The sequence below is a fragment of the Bos taurus genome, chromosome 10, assembly GCF_002263795.3.
Source record: "Bos taurus isolate L1 Dominette 01449 registration number 42190680 breed Hereford chromosome 10, ARS-UCD2.0, whole genome shotgun sequence".
NCBI classification, from domain to species: domain Eukaryota; kingdom Metazoa; phylum Chordata; class Mammalia; order Artiodactyla; family Bovidae; genus Bos; species Bos taurus.
The window spans coordinates 59,037,881-59,056,106 of NC_037337.1; the positions used below are offsets into that span (position 1 = coordinate 59,037,881).

Consider the following 18,226-nt stretch of genomic DNA (forward strand, 5'->3'; position numbering starts at 1 on the left):
TGAAATCATTCTTATGTGGTATTTAATTTAAAACAATACAAATGAACTTAAACAAAAACAGATTCACAGAGAATGAATTTATAGATACTGGGGGTATGGGCAGAGGGGAAGGATAGACTGGGAGTTTGGGATTGACATGTACACACTGCTGTATTTAAAATAGATAACCAACAAGGACCTACCATATAGCACAGGGAACACTGCTCAATACTCTGTAATAACCTAAATGAAAAAAGAATAGATACACGTATATGTGTAACTGCATCACTTTGCTGTACACCTGAAACTACCACAATATTGCTAATCAGCTATATTCCAAAATAAAATAAACATTTTAAAAAATAAAATAAAGAGAAAGCTTTGTCTTCAACAAATTTAAATTACTCTTTCATGTCTGATTTCAGATACTTTAAGTGGTACATGAGAGAACAAGAATATTGACTATAGTGTTTATAAGGAAAAGAACGAATATTCTATTAATAACTATTAAAATCTGCTAGACTTAGGCTAAGTCTGATATATCCCTGATATATCTAGTCATAGTAAAATAAGGTGAGCATATTCTGTCTTCAGCCTGATTAGGGGAGCATGTATAGGGGTGAGAATCGTAGACTGAGCTTGGAAAGAAACAGCAACTGTTTGGACAGAGGAAAGGGAGGTTGTGCAAGACAAGAACAGGGTAGACATGTGATGGCTAGGGCAAAGCCTGGCATAGGGCTTGTCCCTCACACTTAGGCAGTGGATGTAGAAGGACCAAGGTCTATCCGTTGCCTTCAGCTTTGCAGGCTACAGTATCTCAGGGTGTTTCCGGTGGAATTTCCAGAAGAAAGCCAGGGTGGTCAGCTTAGGGGAATATGCGGTTCATGTTGGAACACTGGACATACCACATTACTGGAGAGACACACACTGGATGATCAGCAAAATGAAACTCAGCTTTGCAAATGCTGGCAGTGATAGGAGATTCAGTTCCAATGACCAGTTGTTTATTGACTGAATGTCAGTGCAAATCAGAACAAATGCATTCTAACCATGACAGTCACAGGATGGACGCAAAGAACGAAGTGTCCCTGATCCCATGAAACAGCTTGCTGGAATTTGTGAACTCTAGAACCTAGAATGGGAGGACTCCGATATCCCTGCTCCATGACCAGACAAAATTGAGAGCCCTCACAGAGGACTGGGCATCCGTGGGTCCACTGTCTTCCAGGAGATGCCTCACCCACACAGGGTCAGGTGCAGAGTATGATGGTGTGACTCCTGGATGGGGTGCCGGTTCCTGATGCAGGTGGAATGAGCACAGCTGGAATCTGGCAGGAGATTCTTAGTGCTGGTCAACCCATCAAACCAGGTAAGTCCTTGGAATCTGAGCAGGAACAGGAGACTGTTCCATGCTTTGGCAGAGACTGGGGAGATGTTAGAATGTGGGGCTCAGAACAGGTCTATGGAGTTGAACAAACATGGCTTTTTACCTCAACTTTGCCGTCAACTGAGCAACATTGGATAGGCGACTTTATTTCTTGAGCCTCTGTTTCTTCATCTTCATCTGTAAAACAGGAATGGACATTATAACTTTATTAGGCTCAAATAAATGAGAGTAATCAGATAATATATAAAGAGCAGGCAGAGCTGTACCTGACATTCGGGGAGGGGCTTACTACACAGTAAAGGAGCACCCTGGCCATGGTAGCCACACAGAGGTGGCTAATCAGGGGGCCCAGAAAGGGTCCTCAGATTTAAAGGTAGGTCTGGCTCCTAGATTTTTGGCAATTCACAAAGTTCTGTCCTGGAGGGTGGGGGGGCAGGCGACTGGAACAGTGCACACTCCAACTCCCTGGCTATGTCGGAGTGTAGAACCTCCATTTCTACTCTTGCTGCTCCAGATCCTTTCAAATGCAGAACAGAATTGCAGGATAACACCAGACTGAGTGTCAAGAGAATTGAGATTGACTCTGTCCCTCCCTGGCTGGGTGGCCTTAGGCAAGTCCTGTAACCTAGGCACAGATTTCTTTGTTTGCAATGGGGGCAAGGTCATCTACTTGTCTGTCATAGGATCAAATCTGACCTCTTTGGCCTGGCAGTCAAATTCCTTTCATTACATTCTCTGGTCTTGACTCCCATAAATTCTTTTCATACCCACATGGACCTGCAAAACCAAACCTTTCTTCTTTTTTCCTTCATACCCAGACAGAACCTTCTTGCCTAAGTCTTGTGTCTAAATCTTATGTACCTCTGCATTCCCTACAGTACGTAGTACAGGATCTTTCATAAAACAGATGATCATTTTATCAATCAGGATTAGGTTTGTTTACATGTGACAGGAAAATAAAAATAGTATCTTAAACAAGATAGGAATGATTTCTCTCTTATGGAAAAGAGATCCAACAGAATTGGCCTAGAGCTGGGATGATGGCTCCAGAAGTCAGGAACAAATGCTCCTTTTGTCTTCCTGCTCCAACATTCTTAGCACATCACCTCATGGTACACTGTGGCTGCCAAGTCCTAGTCATCTCATTCTCATTCATCCAGCATAAAAGAGAGGAGAAAAAGCACAAAAGGTGTCTTCTATCCCTTGAGGAATACGTTCTGGATGCTATATGCGACTTCTGCTCATATCATTTTGTTGGCTAGAACTTCAGTCACATGGTCATTCTAGCTGTAAGGGAGGTTGGGGAATATTCTTTATAAGTGAGCATATTGCTATTTCTAATAAAGTTGATAGGGAAGAGGGAGGGAAGAGATACTGACATACCCATATGGTTGTCTCTGTCAGTTACTTAAAAGAATGAAAGTTATGAAAGCCCACTACCAAGTTCAAAGCCTCATACAACAGATAAGATTATGATTACAAAACGCCTTGTTTGAAATGGTATGGGTGTCCTTATCTTTAGGTTGGAAACATCTTGATTCTTTTTCACCTCAGGTAAGAATGTGGTGACATGGTTTTTCATGGAATGATAATTCAGGGTTCTAAGTGAAGATACATTATCAGCCCTTCCCCCTTTCTACATTCTACAAATGATGAAACTGAACTCCAGGGAGGTGAAGTAATTTGCCTGTTGTCCCATAATTAAGGAAGGAACCAGGGCTAGAATGTGAGTTTCTGGACTCTGTCAAGGGTTTTTCTGCTCCTCTGTGGAGGAGTGGCCCATTCGGTTTCTAGAGGCCTTGAATTCTGTGGGTCTCCCAGTCCTGGCTGGGGGTGCTACGTGTCCAGTTCCCCTGTAGGCAGATTTAGGTCACCACGTTGTCAGCTGCATCCTTGCTGGCATGTAGTTAAAGCCTTCCATCTGAGAGGGGGAAACTTCACGAAATGGAGGAGTGTGCTATTTAAATAACGAGACTTTTTCGCTCACAGCAAATAATTACCTCCTTTCCTTTGTACCTAGAATGCACAGGGTCCTGAACGAGGTCCTGAAGAGAAGCATAAGAAATGGTCGCTGCCCTTGAAGATGTGGATGTACAGATTCAGTCTTCTTTTCATTCATCTGTTAAAAAAATTATGTATTGAGCTTCTACTAAAGGTGGATGCTGGGTCCAAGACTGGGGATACAACAGTAACTGTACAGACATGCTTCCTGCTCTGAAACTGCTTACAGTCCAGTGGAGGACACAGACCAGTGAGCAGGCAACGACAAAACAGAATTAAAAGTGCCCTGAGAGGGAGGGGACAAGGTACTCCAGGTATGTCACCTGGACCGGGCTTTAGGGGGAGGGTCAAGGCTTAGTGGGTGAGATAACATTGAAGAGGAGGCCTGAAGATCGAAGACTGAGTGCTGTGTGAGGTGCATGGAGGGTGGAAAGGAAGAGTGATCCAGATAGAATGTCCAAAGAAGTATGCCTGAGGAGCTGAGAAGGATTTATCATGACCAGAGTAAGACAGGCCTCCGTGATGGTGGTGGAAGAGAGGGGTGGGGAATATTGAGAAATGTGATTGGAAAGGTGGGCTGGACTTTGAAAGGTCTGTTAGAGAGTTCATATTTTATCTTGATGCTAGTGAGATCAAGTGCTTGTGGCATAGTTGTATCTTAGAGAGTCCTCTAGCCTCAGGGTAGAGAATGGATTGGAGGGCCAGGTCTAGATGTAGGGAGACCACTTGGAGGCTGTTGCAATGATGGTGGCCTGAACCAGAAAATGGCCTTGAGAGGTAGATGGAAGTGGATAGATTTGAGATGTTGCTGAGAGGCACAACCAATGGTCTTTGGTGACTATTGGAAGTAAGACACAAGGAAAGATAGAGGAAACCAATATTCATAAAGAAAAAAGTTAAACAAAGGCAGATGTTAACAAAGCCATGGAATAGGGGGCTATCCAGGAAAAAAAAAAATGGTTGCATGACTGTATTTAGAGGTAAGAATAACTGCTGTGGGCTGAAAAGATATTAGAGGGCTTCTTGGAAGAGTTGAGATTGGAGCTGGGTCTTATGTACAGGTAGGATTTTGATGAACGGAGAGGATGTTCCAGGCTGAACAATGATGCAAGTAGAAGTACTGAGATAGAACTGTGTGTTTTTTTAAGCAGATGGTTTGGTTGTGGTTTTCTTGGGAGAGCCACAAAGAGCTGGTCCTCCAGGGGGTACAACTAAAACTTTTGATGAAAGGAAGGACTGGAGAGATGAATCTCATTGCTCTTTCAGAGTGGTAGAGTGTTCGTCATGCATCCCAAGGCCCCTTGTGTTGGAACCTCAAGGGGTCTGTGGATCATTAGACAACCCAGCATGACCAAAATCCCACAGATCCCAGTTTCCACCAGAAAAAAAGACAAAAGGTCCTCCTTCCCCCAAAGGAATGCTTTTATGCCTGTGGGTTTTTGTAGTGACCCAGGTCCCATGGTTAGAGGTGCTATGCCTGGGTGTTGCATTACGATTTCTAAACCCCTAAAGAAGCCTGTCTGGCAGCCTACATTCTGAGTAGGGCCTGTGGACCCAGCAGAAAGACTCTTGAGCCCAAGACTATGAAAGACACAGCTGCATAACCAGGGGTGTGGAGCAGCCTCTCTGGCCATAGGGGCAAGTGTCCTGCCAGGTACCATGCCCTCTGAGCACCCTGCCCCACACCTCTGGGTACTGGCTCCAGCTGATGGCACCCTCATCCCATCTACCCTGTCTCAAAATCTGCTGGTATCTCCTGTCTTGGTCCAGCCTCTAGCCTCTGATATTAGTTCTAAGGGCTGCTGCAATCTTCCCAGGGACCCCTTTCTAGGGGCACTGGACCCTGACAGTGACCTCTAAGGTAAATAATTACAACCACTTGAGGAGCCACAGTGCCCTAGAACTGTGCCGGACTCTTCATGCCATCAATTCTAATGCTTACAATCCTCTTGTGAAGCACATATTATCCCTTTTACTGAAGAAGAAATTGAGGGAGATTAAATGGCTGCCCAAAGCCACCAAGCCAAACTGTCCTCTGTCCCACTGTCCTGTTTGTGAGTCAGGGAAGTCCAAGAGAAAACGTCAGCAGCATTGTGCTAAGGCATGTCACAAATGTTACATTTTTATCCTCACAAGGGCTTAGCAAGACAAGTACTACTATTCCCTTTTTACAAACAAAAACACTGAGACTCAGTTTACTTATTCCAAGGTCACATAGCCAAGAAGAGACAGAGGTGGGATCCAAACCTAAGTCTGTTACCAAAACTTCCTCTCTCCACCTGTCCAGTTTCCTAAACAGGTGAGCATCAAACCTCATTTCCTGAATCCAGACTCCAGTGCCCACGTAGAAAGCACACAGATTCCAGGGACATAGTTACATTAGAGTTGTGTGCCTGAGGTCCTTTCCCAGCCCCCTCATGTGAGCCTTTTTAAGTTTTTGTAGAGGGAAGAACCAGGACCAGAGATGAGCAAGGGCTGTGCATAGCGCCATTCAACCACTCTATTTTCTCAGTTCCTCTGCTCTCTTCATGTCTCCTGGATATGGTTCCAGGGGTTTGGCCCATGATCCCCGCTTATGTGATGCCTATACTCCACTCCTCCAACTCGCTGCACCCCACTCCTCCCCCACCCAGCCTCCTATTCCAAAGCCAAGACTACTCAGCTTTGATTCAGATTGAATGAGTCATTAAGGGTAAAACAAAGAAGAGGAGGTCTATTCCTTTGCTAGATGAAATGAGCCTACCCACCTTTTGTCCTTCTTTTTGTTCTGAAATGACAGTGTGCAATGACTCAGTATTCACACTCAAAGAAGACTACTTTGTATTTTTTTCTTGAAAATGAAATGAAATAAATGAACTGAAAATGGCTCATGCTGGGAGGGAAAGAAGTCCTCTGAGCACATCAATGCAGCCTGGAGGCTGAATGAATGTGCAGGAATGCGAGGGGACAGAATTCCATGGTGAGGAGGAGCAGATGACAAGGCCACGCAACAAAGCCCTTCAAAACTCCTCAGTGGTAAAACCTGAAGAAGCAAGCACCAATCCCCAAGTCTGCTTGATTTAGCAAGCACGTTCACAGGCACTGGAGGGAGGGAAGAAAGGACTTTTGCAAAAGAGCCTTCATATGCAGGGTGGGGGGATGGAGAACTCTGTGTGTCTCATACCAGAGAGCCTCCCCAGCCAAACGGCCTGGCTGGAGGCAAATGAGAGGATGGGAAAGGGACAGCATATCTTGGAGCTGACTCTCAACACTGTGTTCCTCTTGGGAGGAATGAGCCCAGAGGATCTAATCTACTACATCCTGCCCTCCTAAAGTAGAGTAACTGGCCCTGCTCCCAGTAGCTGTAGCTCACAGCTTGACTCTGGCATTACCCCGGGCCTCTGATTGTTGGTGTGGGAAAAGAGCACAGAATTGGGTGCCAGACTGTTGGCTCTTTCTCCGGCTTAGTGCTGGATGGTCTGGGGTAAAACCTCTCAGACTGGTTTCTCTGAGAAAACAGGAGGTGACTGCTCTCAACTACCTGAGAAGGTGGTGGTTGTGAGGATGAAATGATAAAATGTGTGAAATGAGACCTATTCTACTAACTGTAAGATGCTACATCAGTGGTATTATCACTGTGTTTACAGACGTGGTAAATTAAATGTTTTCTGACAGACTTGATGTTACCCTGGGAATCCAAGGCAATGGGGACATTCCACTTTTTGGCATCTGAAAAAGCTGATGTTTGAAATGAAATTATTGAAAGTGAATATTTTCTATGGCGTTTCCTTTCCTTTGCAATGAATTCCAGCCTTTCCATAGTGCTTGAGATGTTCTGTTAGCAAGCTGCTGGGGAAAGTCGACCTCGATTCTGGTTGCTTTGAAACTCCATTTTTGGTTCTGTTCAATGAGCATCTCCATTACAGTCAATGCCTTTCAGTCATTACAAAGGGTGCAAAATTTGTGGGAGGACAATGGTCTCTTGTTTCACAGTATTGGGTTTGATAAATAATGTTATTTTTGAATAGAAAAGTCTACATAAGAACTGCTAATGGATATCTTAGAGCTGGAAGGGAAACTAGGAGACCATTTAGCTCAAACTTGAGATTTTCCAGATGAGGAACTGAGGACTAGTCAGGGGACCTAGTTTTTCCTGGGTCTCACACTTGAGTCAGTGAGCCAGGATTAATCATCTCCCAAGTGTCTTATATTTATGTGCTCCTTCCCTGACACCAGGGTCAAGAAATCTAGATGTGTTTAGGGTCTAGGCAGGCGAGAAGGAGGGCGTTGGTGGGTAAGATGGTAGGAAGGGATGTTCAGTTTTAAGTTTATCCTGTTTGTGGAGAGTCTGTAAATTTCTGCCTTTCACCAAATTGGGGACATCTTCAGCTATTATTTTTCCAAATATTTTTTCTCTACCAACCTCTTTCTTGAGAACGCCAAAGACATGGATGTTAGACCATCTGATATCTTCCCACAGATTCCTGAGGTTCTATTCATTATTTTGCAAACATTTTCTCTCTGTTCTTCAGATTGAATAATTTCTATTTATCTCTTTCAGCCTACTGACACTTTCTTCTGTCTTTTGCCTTCTGTATTAAACCTATCAAGTGAATTTTTATTTCATGTATTTCCCAGTTTTAAAATTTCCATTTGGTTCTTTTACTTTTTAAAAAATTGTTTTTGATTTTTTACTGAGAAGTTCTAGCATTCCATTCTTTACAAAAGTGTTTGCCTTTACATCATGAAGGATGGTTATAATAGCTGCTTTAAATTTTTTCTAGTAATTACAACATTATCTTGTCTTTTCCTTGATAAATGGTCAGATTTTTCTGCTTCTTACCACGTTGGGTAATTTTAGATTGCAATCTGGACATTTTGTATGGTATGTAATGAGACTCTGGGTCTTCTTAAAATCACAACAAAGTGACAAGAGAAAAAATGAGGACTACTCTCATACTCTTTCCATCATAGGATTATGTGGATTTTTCTGAGTTCCTCAATCCAGAGGTAGAGGTTTTCTCTCAGGGCTTTTAGGTACCTGAGCAGCTGGCATGGTGGTGGCAGGACAGTTTGGGAGCTGCATCTGGCCTTAAGGCTGAGCTAGAAGGAGATCAGCCCTGGGATTTCTTTGGAAGGAATGATGCTAAAGCTGAAACTCCAATACTTTGGCCACCTCATGCAAAGAGTTGACTCATTGGAAAAGACTCTGATGCTGGGAGGGATTGGGGGCAGGAGGAGAAGGGGACGACAGAGGATGAGATGGCTGGATGGCATCACTGACTCGATGGACATGAGTCTGAGTGAACTCCAGGAGTTGGTGATGGACAGGGAGGCCTGGCGTGCTGCGATTCATGGGGTCACAAAGAGTCGGACACAACTGAGCGACTGAACTGAACTGAAAAAATAAAAAAATGAGAAAAAAGAACAGGGTTTTCTCCCACTCTCTGGATTATTGGGTTCAATTTTTCAGATCATTTGACCGGAAAAATGGGCTGTTTCTTGGAGCTGCTGCTGTCCATGACTGCCATGCAGTTTCATAACTGTACAGCAGTCATGGACAGGTCAAATCCAGGAAAAAAATTTCAAGAAACTGGCTTCTATCATATTGATCATTCATTGTATTTTTATTTTTCCCCCAGACTTTTTGCTTTTACCTACTTTTCAGAGTCCTCAGTTAATTGCCTTGTTTTTTTTTTTTTTTGTATCTTGTTCAGAGTGTTTAATTGTAATAAGTGGGAGAGAGAGTGCAATGTGTCTCCTCCATTTGGTTGGAACCAGAAGTCTAGTAGCACACATAGAATCCTTTTTTTTTTTATTGTTGGTGCTCCTCTGAATGTCACTGGTAGCTGCCCACTGATAGAACTTGTATTTGGGGATCCTATATACCTTAGTCTGGTGGTGCCAGCTCCCAAGAGTCTGTGGCTCCAAGTTTTCTGCCTTATTTGGCTAGATATTCATTGCACATGTTCACTTGGCAAAGATGTATTTATATGCCCCTATGTGCTATATCCTGGATTATATGCCCCTATGTGCTATATCCTGGGGAAACAAAAATGCCTAAAACTTGACCCCTGCCCTCAAAGAGCTCACGGTATAGTGGAATAACAGGAATGTGGACTAGAAATTTAGGACCCAAACTTAGTTCTTTCTCAAGATCTCCTGTTAGCCCCCAAACCACAATACATAGAGAGCATTTCCCACCTGTTCTGGGGCTCTGCCTTTCTAGAAAACATCTTTAATTGCTTCTCTCCTCTAAGGGGGACCAACCACGAAGCACTTCTATCAAACAGTATGTAAAGTACTACTTGTAGTTTTGTGAACTTGACAAACTGCCAAGATTACTCTGTATAGAAATCTTTTTGTCCACTACATATAGTCTTAGAGAACACAGCCTGGTTTGGGGTTCCAGAACTCAAAAGGGAAGTGAAGACATGGGAGTTTCCAAAGTAGTACTTGAAATGGAAAAAGAATGGAATCAGATATTCAGTTCAGTTCAGTTCAGTCCCTCAGTCGTGTCCGACTCTTTGCGACCCCATGAATCGCAGCATGCCAGGCCTCCCTGTCCATCACCAACTCCTGGAGTCCACCCAAACCCATGTCCACTGAGTTGGTAATGCCATACAACCATCTCATCCTCCGTCATCCCCTTCTCCTCCTGCCCTCAATCTTTCCCAGCATCAGGGTCTTTTCCAATGAGTCAGCTCTTCACATCAGGTGGCCAAAGTATTGGAGTTTCAGCTTCAAAATCAGTCCTTCCAATGATTATTCAGGACTGATCTCCTTTAGGATGGACTGGTTGGATCTCCTTGCAGTCCAAGGGACTCTCAAGAGTCTTCTCCAACACCACAGTTCAAAAGCATCAATTCTTCAGTGCTCAGTTTTCTTTATAGTCCAACTCTCACATCCATATGTGACCACTGGAAAAACCATAGCCTTGGCTAGACAGACCTTTGTTAGCAAAGTAATGTCTCTGCTTTTTAATATGCTATCTAGGTTGGTCATAACTTTCCTTCTAAGGAGTAAGCGTCTTTTAATTTCATGGCTGCAATCACCATCTGCAGTGATTTTGGAGCCCAGAAAAATAAAGTCTGACGCTGTTTCCACTGTTTCCACATCTATTTGCCATGAAGTGATGGGACCAGATGCCATGATCTTAGTTTTCTGAATGTTGAGCTTTAAGCCAACTTTTTCACTCTCCTCTTTCACTTTCATCAAGAGGCTCTTTAGTTCTTCACTTTCTGCCATAAGGGTGGTGTCATCTGCATATCTGAGGTTATTGATATTTCTCCCAGCAATCTTGATTCCAGCTTGTGCTTCCTCCAGCCTAGCGTTTCTCATGATGTACTCTGTATATAAGTTAAATAAGCAGGGTGACAATACACAGCCTTGACGTATCCCTTTTCCTATTTGGAACCAGTCTGTTGTTCCATGTCCAGTTCTAACTGTTGCTTCCTGACCTGGATAAAAGTTTCTCAAGAGGCAGGTCAGGTGGTCTGGTATTCCCACCTCTTTCAGAATTTTCCACAGTTGATTGTGATCCACACAGTCAAAGGCTTTGGCATAGTCAATAAAGCAGAAATAGATATTTTTCTGGAACTCTCTTGCTTTTTCCATGATCCAGCAGATGTTGGCAATTTGATCTCTGGTTCCTCTGCCTTTTCTAAAACCAGCTTGAACATCAGGAAGTTCACAGTTCACATATTGCTGAAGCCTGGCTTGGAGAATTTTGAGCATTACTTTACTAGCATGTGAGATGAGTGCAATTATATTAAAAAAAAAAAAAAGAAAAAAAGAGTGGGAGAAGAGGAGGCCACCTGCCAAGGAGATAATCCTTCGTAAGGAAGATGAACATCTCCCTCCCTCTGCCTCTGCCTTGCTGCCTTTTCTCTTTGAAAGAACTTACCTTCTCTTTCTACATAAAAGTAAGACCAGAGTATTGAATTTGGGAAAGGAGATAAAAATGTGAGGAAGAACAGGGGCCAACCATTGAATTAGCTCAGGTACTAAACATCAGCAAGGGTACTGATTATCTTGCCATTCTTACCACACTGTGATAAGATTTGTGGTTCTTAGGTGGTACACAAGGAGACCAGGACTCAAAGGGTGACATGATTTTCTCTTAAAGCAGTAAGACCATAGACTAGAATCCAGGTCTTCTGCGTATGGGTTCTATTTTCTCTACTGCATCAGCATCTAAGATTCAGTCTGAATATGTTCCCTTCTCACATTACTAGAGCCATAGCAGTCTTCTGCGTGACGAGTGTGTCATTTTGAGGACTTTGGGAGAAAGACATCCTGCCCCTGACAATGGGATCTACAGGCTCACAAAAGAGGAAGAATTCTGCTAGGAAGCCACGTCCCAGCTTCTTCAGACCTAGATCTCCTTGGAGTATACTTCAAGCAAGTGTTAATCACCCTCTCTAAAAAAATTTAAAAATCAGAACCTATTATTATACAAAGGAAGAAAAGCTAAGCTAAAGGAGGGCTCATTTTCCAAGACACTTTCCTCTGAGCAGAAGGGTGATTTGGGAACAGAGGACAGCCAGCAAGTAGCAAAGTAGCAGGGTTATCCCTCTGAGTTCCTCCCAGGCCTCAGTGCTGGCCCTTGCTCAGAGGGGAGCTGGGTGCTCTGAGGTGCGGGGGGAGGGGAAGACTTCTCTTCTTCCTAACTGGTTGGTGAGGAGCAGCTTCTCCTCCTGCTCCAGGAGGGTGGGGGTTACCTGCATGTTGCATTCAGACAAGACAGGGCTTCTCCTTGCCCATCTCCCTTTTGGCTCCTTTTTTTTTTTTTCCCACCATCTCACGCCCTCTCTATAATTTAATAACAGGGAGAAAAGAAGTGAATGTTGCTTGAGCCCCATCTGTACCAGACACCTTGTTAAGCACTTTACGTTCATCTAGAAGAGGGGCTGGTACATTGTAAGTATTCAACAGATAATTAGCTCTTACCTTTAGCGTCTCTTCATTTCACTAGAATCCAGGTACAATCCACCTAAGCAGTAGGTGACTCCTTAGTCTGATTGCTGAAGATGTAGGCAAGAACAATGTCAAAATGGCAGGGATTAAAATGAAACTAACATTAGGGCTGATCACACAGACTTCTTGAGGAGGAAACAGGAAACCCAGAAACTGACGGCTTAGCAGGGAGCCGAGTAAGAAGATATGTGGAAGCCTATAGAAACTTAGGGCCCAAGCAGCATCTCTCAGCATCAGTTTGGACCCAAAGAGCATCTTTAAATCTTGGCTCACACTTGCCCTGGAGGAAGCAGCCTTTCACACCATTACCATGCTCTGTTCCTGATGTGGCTAATTTTTAATCTCTGAAATTCTCAATTAGGCATGAGCTAATTCTGTAAAAATGTCAGAATAAGCCCATGTATGATTATATTTCTCTGCAAAGAGAAAGAAGTTTGCCTAGGCCACTTGGCTGCACCAAACAAACAGGGTCCCAGCCAAAACCTTTGAAGGCTTGTGACGCCAGTAGATTCCCTAGAGAGGCACCATGCTTTTTGAATTTGTGTGTGTGTGTGTATTGTATTTTGATTGCTATCTTCTCCTCTCCTTCCACTGCCTTGGCTAGGTCTTTATCACTTTCACTGTAAATTCCCCATCGGCTCCCTGCCATCAATTCAGACAAACACAGCTAAACACGGATTTTCATAAAACATTTGCTTTTGATGGATCCAAATGACTTCAGTGGCTTTCCACTACATACAGGAAAGATCTAGACTCAGTAACCAAAACTTTCCATAGCTGCTTGCTTTTCCAGACATCTCTACTTCCTGCCATGAATTCCACCTCCAACATAACTGGTTCACTTAATATTACACAAATATGCCTAGACTCCTCTAACCTTCCCAACTTTTTCCTGCGTGGACCAGCGGTCCCTTCCTTCTCAGTCCTCATCACTGATGGGACATTAACCTTCCTTTAAAGATGGGCTCAAGGTTGGTCACTTGGTCTCTAAGCAATTTCCCCATCCTCTGCAATCACACCTTTGTCTGGACTCCTCATGTCACATGAAATTAGATCGCTGTTATATCTGAAATGTGTTTCCACGTGTGGATATGACAGCAGCTCACAAAATAGAATAGCACTTAATATTCTATTGAGAGGGTGGGATGCATGGAGAGAGTAGCATGGAAACATATACATTACCATATGTAAAATAGATTGCTATTGTTGTTAAGTCGCCAAGTCATGTCCAACTCTTTGCGACCCCATGGACTGCAGAATACCAGGCTTCCCTGTCCCTCACCATCTCCAGGAGCTTGCCCAAGTTCATTGCATTGGTGATGCTGTACAACCATCTCATCCTCTGTTGCCTTTTTCCCCTTCTGCCTTCAATCTTTCCCAGCATCGGAGTCTTTTCCAATTAGTCATCTCTTTGCATGAGATGGCCAAAGTATCAGAGCTTCAACCCCAGTCCTTCCAATGAGTATTTGGGGTTGATTTCCTTTAAGATTGACTGGTTTGATCACCGTGCTGTCCAAGGGACTCTCAAGAGACTTCTCCAGCACCACAGTTCTGAAGCATCAATTCTTCAGCACTCTGCCTTTTTTATGGTCCAGCTCTCACAGCGTACCTGACTACTGGAAAGACCAGAGCCTTGACTGTATGGATCTTTGTTGGCAAAGTGATGTCTTTCCTTTCACTGCTTTTTAGAGCCCAAGAAGAGGAAATCTGTCACTGTTTCCACCTTTTCCCCTTCTATTTCCTATGAAGTAATGGGACCAGATCTTTGTTTTTTTAACATTTAGCTTTAAGCTGGCTTTTTCACTCTCCTTCTTCACTCATTAAAAGTTCTTTAGTTCCTCTTCACTTTCTGCCTTTAGAATGTTATCATCCACCTATCTGAGGTTGTTGATATTTCCCTCCACAATCTTGATTCCAGCTTGTAACTTATCCAGCCTGACATTTCTCATGATGTGCTCTGTGTATACGTTAAATAAACAGGGTGACAATAAACAGCCTTATTGTACTCCTTTCTCAATCCTGAACCAGTCAGTTGTTCCATACAAGGTTCTAACTGTTGCTTCTTGACTGGCATACAGGTTTCTCAGGAGGTAGGTTACATGGTCTGGTATCCCCATCTCTAAAAATTTTCCACATTTTGTTGTGATATACACAGTCAAAGGCTTTAGCATAGTCAGTGAAACAGAGACAGGTGTTTTTCTGGAATTCCCTTGCTTTCTCTATGATCCAGTGAATGTTGGCAATTTGATCTCTGGTTCCTCTGCCTTTTCTAAACCCAGCTTAGACATCTGGAAATATCTATGTAAAATAAGGTAGCCAGAAGGAATTTGCTTTATGTTTCAGGGAGCTCAAACTGGTGCTCTGTGGCAACCTAGAGGGATGGGATGGGGTTGGAAGTGGGAGGGAGGGGACATATGTACACCTATGGCTGATTCATGTTGATGTATGGCAGAAACCAACACACACTGTTAAGCAATTATCCTTCAATTAAAAAGAAAAAATAAATAAAATTAGGGAGATGAAAAAAATATTCTATTGCACAATCTACTAGAGATCTGAAATTTAAAGATAACTTTTTCACTTAGACTGTTTTATTGTTTTTAGTAGAGACTTAGGGCCCTTGAGATGGTATCAGAAAAAGAGATGAAGGGTTTTCTTTTTAAAGCTATTTGTCTTTCCTGTGGATATTATATAATCTCTTAATTATTCCCAGTATTAAAGAAATAATCCCTCTGAACCCTTTAAAATTATTTAAACATTGATATGATTCACCAGTTTGAAAGAAACTGGTGTCACCCTTCCAAAATTGTTTTTAAAAGAAGAAGAAAGAAAAACCAAATATTGGCTCTTCTGGGGGAAAAGCAAACTGGTTGTGCTTTTATTTTTTAAAAAAATGCACCACAGAACAGTGCAACTTGTTTCTGTGCCTTTGGTAGCAAGTAACAGCACAAAAGGGCTTCCCAGGAGGCGCTGGTGGTAAAGAATCTGCCCCCAATGCAGGAGATGTAAGAGACATGTGTTCAGTCCCTTGGTCAGGAAGATCCCCTGGAGAAGGAAATGGCAACCCACTCCACTATTCTTGCCGAGAGAATCCCATGGACAGAGGAGCCTGTCAGGCTATGGTCCATAGAGTCACAATGAGTCTGACATAACTGAAGTGACTTAGCATGCACACACAACATGAAATAAAGTCCTAGGAAATGAGTAAATTTCAGGGAAGAAATTTGCCAAGTTTCAAGAGACACAAGTGAAGGGCTTGTCTTTGACTGAAACCCACTGTTGATACCTTCCCAGGGTGTAAATTTCATCTCCGGATCCTCTCCTCTGCACTAATCTCCTATTAGGTGGAGAACTCAGAGACCGGCAGCCAGCACCACTTACTTGAGCTTTCTTCATGAGAGGGGAAGACATGGGTTTTAACCCCTACCTCAGGGATTTTTAGGAAGAGGGGGAGGCTTCTTTGCTTGATTTTATATTTCAGCACCACTCACTGAATTACTCTAGCTGGCAAGGATGCTCTTTTGCTTCCAAAGCTTCTCAAAGGACTTTAGATCTCACATCTTCCTCTGTCTTCAAGGATGTAAGAAGACATCCTTTACTGATTGTACTAGTTTTCCATTGCTACATAACAAATTACCACAAACTTAGTGTCTTCAAACAATAGAAATCTTTCTTGCATGGGTCTGGAGTCCACGTATGAGTTGGCTGTGTCCTCTGATAATAGTGAAATCAAGGTGTTGGCCAGGGTTGAAATCTCATCCACAGCTTAGATTTCTCTTCCAAGCTCTCTATTTGTTGGAAGAATTCAGTTTCAGCTCCCGAAAACCACCTGCTATTCGCTTTCACGTAGCCCTTTCAACAACATGACAGGATTGCTTCTTCAAGGCCAACAGAAGAGCATCTCAGCTGCTTGAAATCATTCTGACTTCGAAAACCTGGACTCTTTTCAAGGGTTCACCTGCTTAATTCAGGCTCACCCAGAGAAATCTCCCTTTAAATTAACTCAAAGTCAACTGATTAGGGTCATTGACTTCATTTACAACATCCCCTTTGTTATACAAGGTAATAATCACAAGAGTGAAATTCCCTCATATTCATTAAGTCCTGCTCACTGGCAACCCCCTCCAGTATTCTTGCCTGGAGAATCCCCACGGACAGAGGAGCCTGGTGGGCTACAGTCCATGGGGTCACAAAGAGTTGGACATGACCGAGTGACTAAGCACAGCTCATTCTCAAGGGGTGGGGGGATAACACAGACATGTGCATGGTGGTGAGGGGATGGAATCTTGGGGGCTGTAGAGGTAGAATCATAAGAATTACCTTAGAATCCTACCTACCACATCTCTTTTCCTCATGTCCGAGGTCAGCGTGGCTCAGTCTTCCACTGAATATTTTGGCAGAACAGGCTGCAGGTGACTCTACATTCCCCAGCCTTTATCGTGATGTGGCCCCCTGGCCAAAGCAAGGCCCAGCAGCCGGCCAGCAGAGAGTATGTAGGGATGTAGAGGGAGTCGTCAACTGGCCCAGAGCACTGGGGCATGAAGGCAGTGATGAGGGCACAAGTGGAGCAGTGAGCAGCGGCAGTGTTCACGGGTTGAATTCGTATTGGGTGAATTTGGTTTTGAGACAGTCCTAACCATACGACTGCTCTCCCCACTAGCTGAGTTTTCCTGCTAGAAATATGACATAAGTCGTATAGGTTATGCCTTATTCTTAGGAATCTTCCCAAGTCACATTTTCCTATAAGAGTTGATATTACATTGGAAGAAGAGAACCAGCCATGTGGGGGCTAGTAAACACTCAATTTTGAAGTGCAATCCTAAAGTTTACCTTGTAGAGTTTATGCTCATGCATCTTTTAAAAAGTAAGTTGAAAATCTTGAATATTATGCCAAGGATATTCTCTCAAAGGAGGCACAGAGGTATTGTCATGTCACTAGGAATCTCACGGCTTACAGAGATTCTCTTGGAAGACTAAGAGTGATGACTCCAATCATGTCCGGTCTGCTTTTCTTCCTTCAAAACAAGAAAATTAACTAAGTAATATTTGGAAAATGCATAAAATGTAAAGGAAATAAACATTCCTCATAACCTCATTACCTACTGAAAACCATCATTAACACGAGTTGGACTGGGAAAAAATAGGGAGAGAGTTATACTCCTGCAAAGGACTGTTTACCCCCCTTCAAAAATGTGCATTAGTCATTAGCTAAGTGACAGTGGGTAGATGGAAAGGTGACTTTATTCAGTGATATTTTTCTACCTGGCTGGCAGCTAAAGAGAGAAGAACTGGGAGAAAGTAACGGTTTTTGCAACACCCCCAAGGCAAGAGATATATTCATATTAATGCAAACCAAGCACCAGGGAGATGGCCAAGTGGGAACTTCAACTCAACATTTATCAAGCCCTCAATATATCTCCCAATCCAGAAAAACAATAAAGATGTTAATCTTTTAAATCAGTAACTAAAGACCACATCAATATTCATTTTAAACAAAGTTGCATGTAGAGCACATTTGAGGTTTCTAACAACATTCTCCTCCTTCCTGGCCTTATATTTCTGGATTTTTCTGCTGTAACTGGTGAGCTTGGAAGAGCTAGAAGTTCCACTCCTATCGCTCTATTGTCACCCCCATCCCCAACACTTTCCACTGGGACACCCCTTGCATCCCACACCCTTCCCTTTCCCTCATACTTGCTCCTTTGCAAGATTCACTCACTCCGGTGAGCCTAGGCTCCATCTCTTCACTCTCAGCCTAGAAACTTCCGGCTCCTAGGGGACTTCTTACTGACCCACCAGCACATGCGGTTGCAACTCCAGTTGAATTCCTCATGATACCTCCTTCATCTTGGCCCACTGCCTCCTGCCATCTAACCAGCTCCACTGGTCAGTCTCTTAGAA

At 43.3% G+C, this 18,226-nt stretch overlaps 1 long non-coding RNA gene across 2 annotated transcripts in view; it reads right to left on the reverse strand.

The window, feature by feature from the left end:
- LOC112448484 (uncharacterized) overlaps positions 1–18,226 on the reverse strand; it is an 18,762-nt gene continuing 536 nt past the window's right edge. For both annotated transcript variants that reach the window (XR_003036860.2, XR_009496215.1), the window contains exons 2-5: positions 16,663–17,340; positions 12,299–12,372; positions 3,367–3,485; positions 1–1,543 (exon numbers count right to left, since the gene is read on the reverse strand). This is a non-coding gene — a long non-coding RNA (uncharacterized lncRNA). The remainder of the gene's footprint in view (positions 1,544–3,366; positions 3,486–12,298; positions 12,373–16,662; positions 17,341–18,226) is intronic.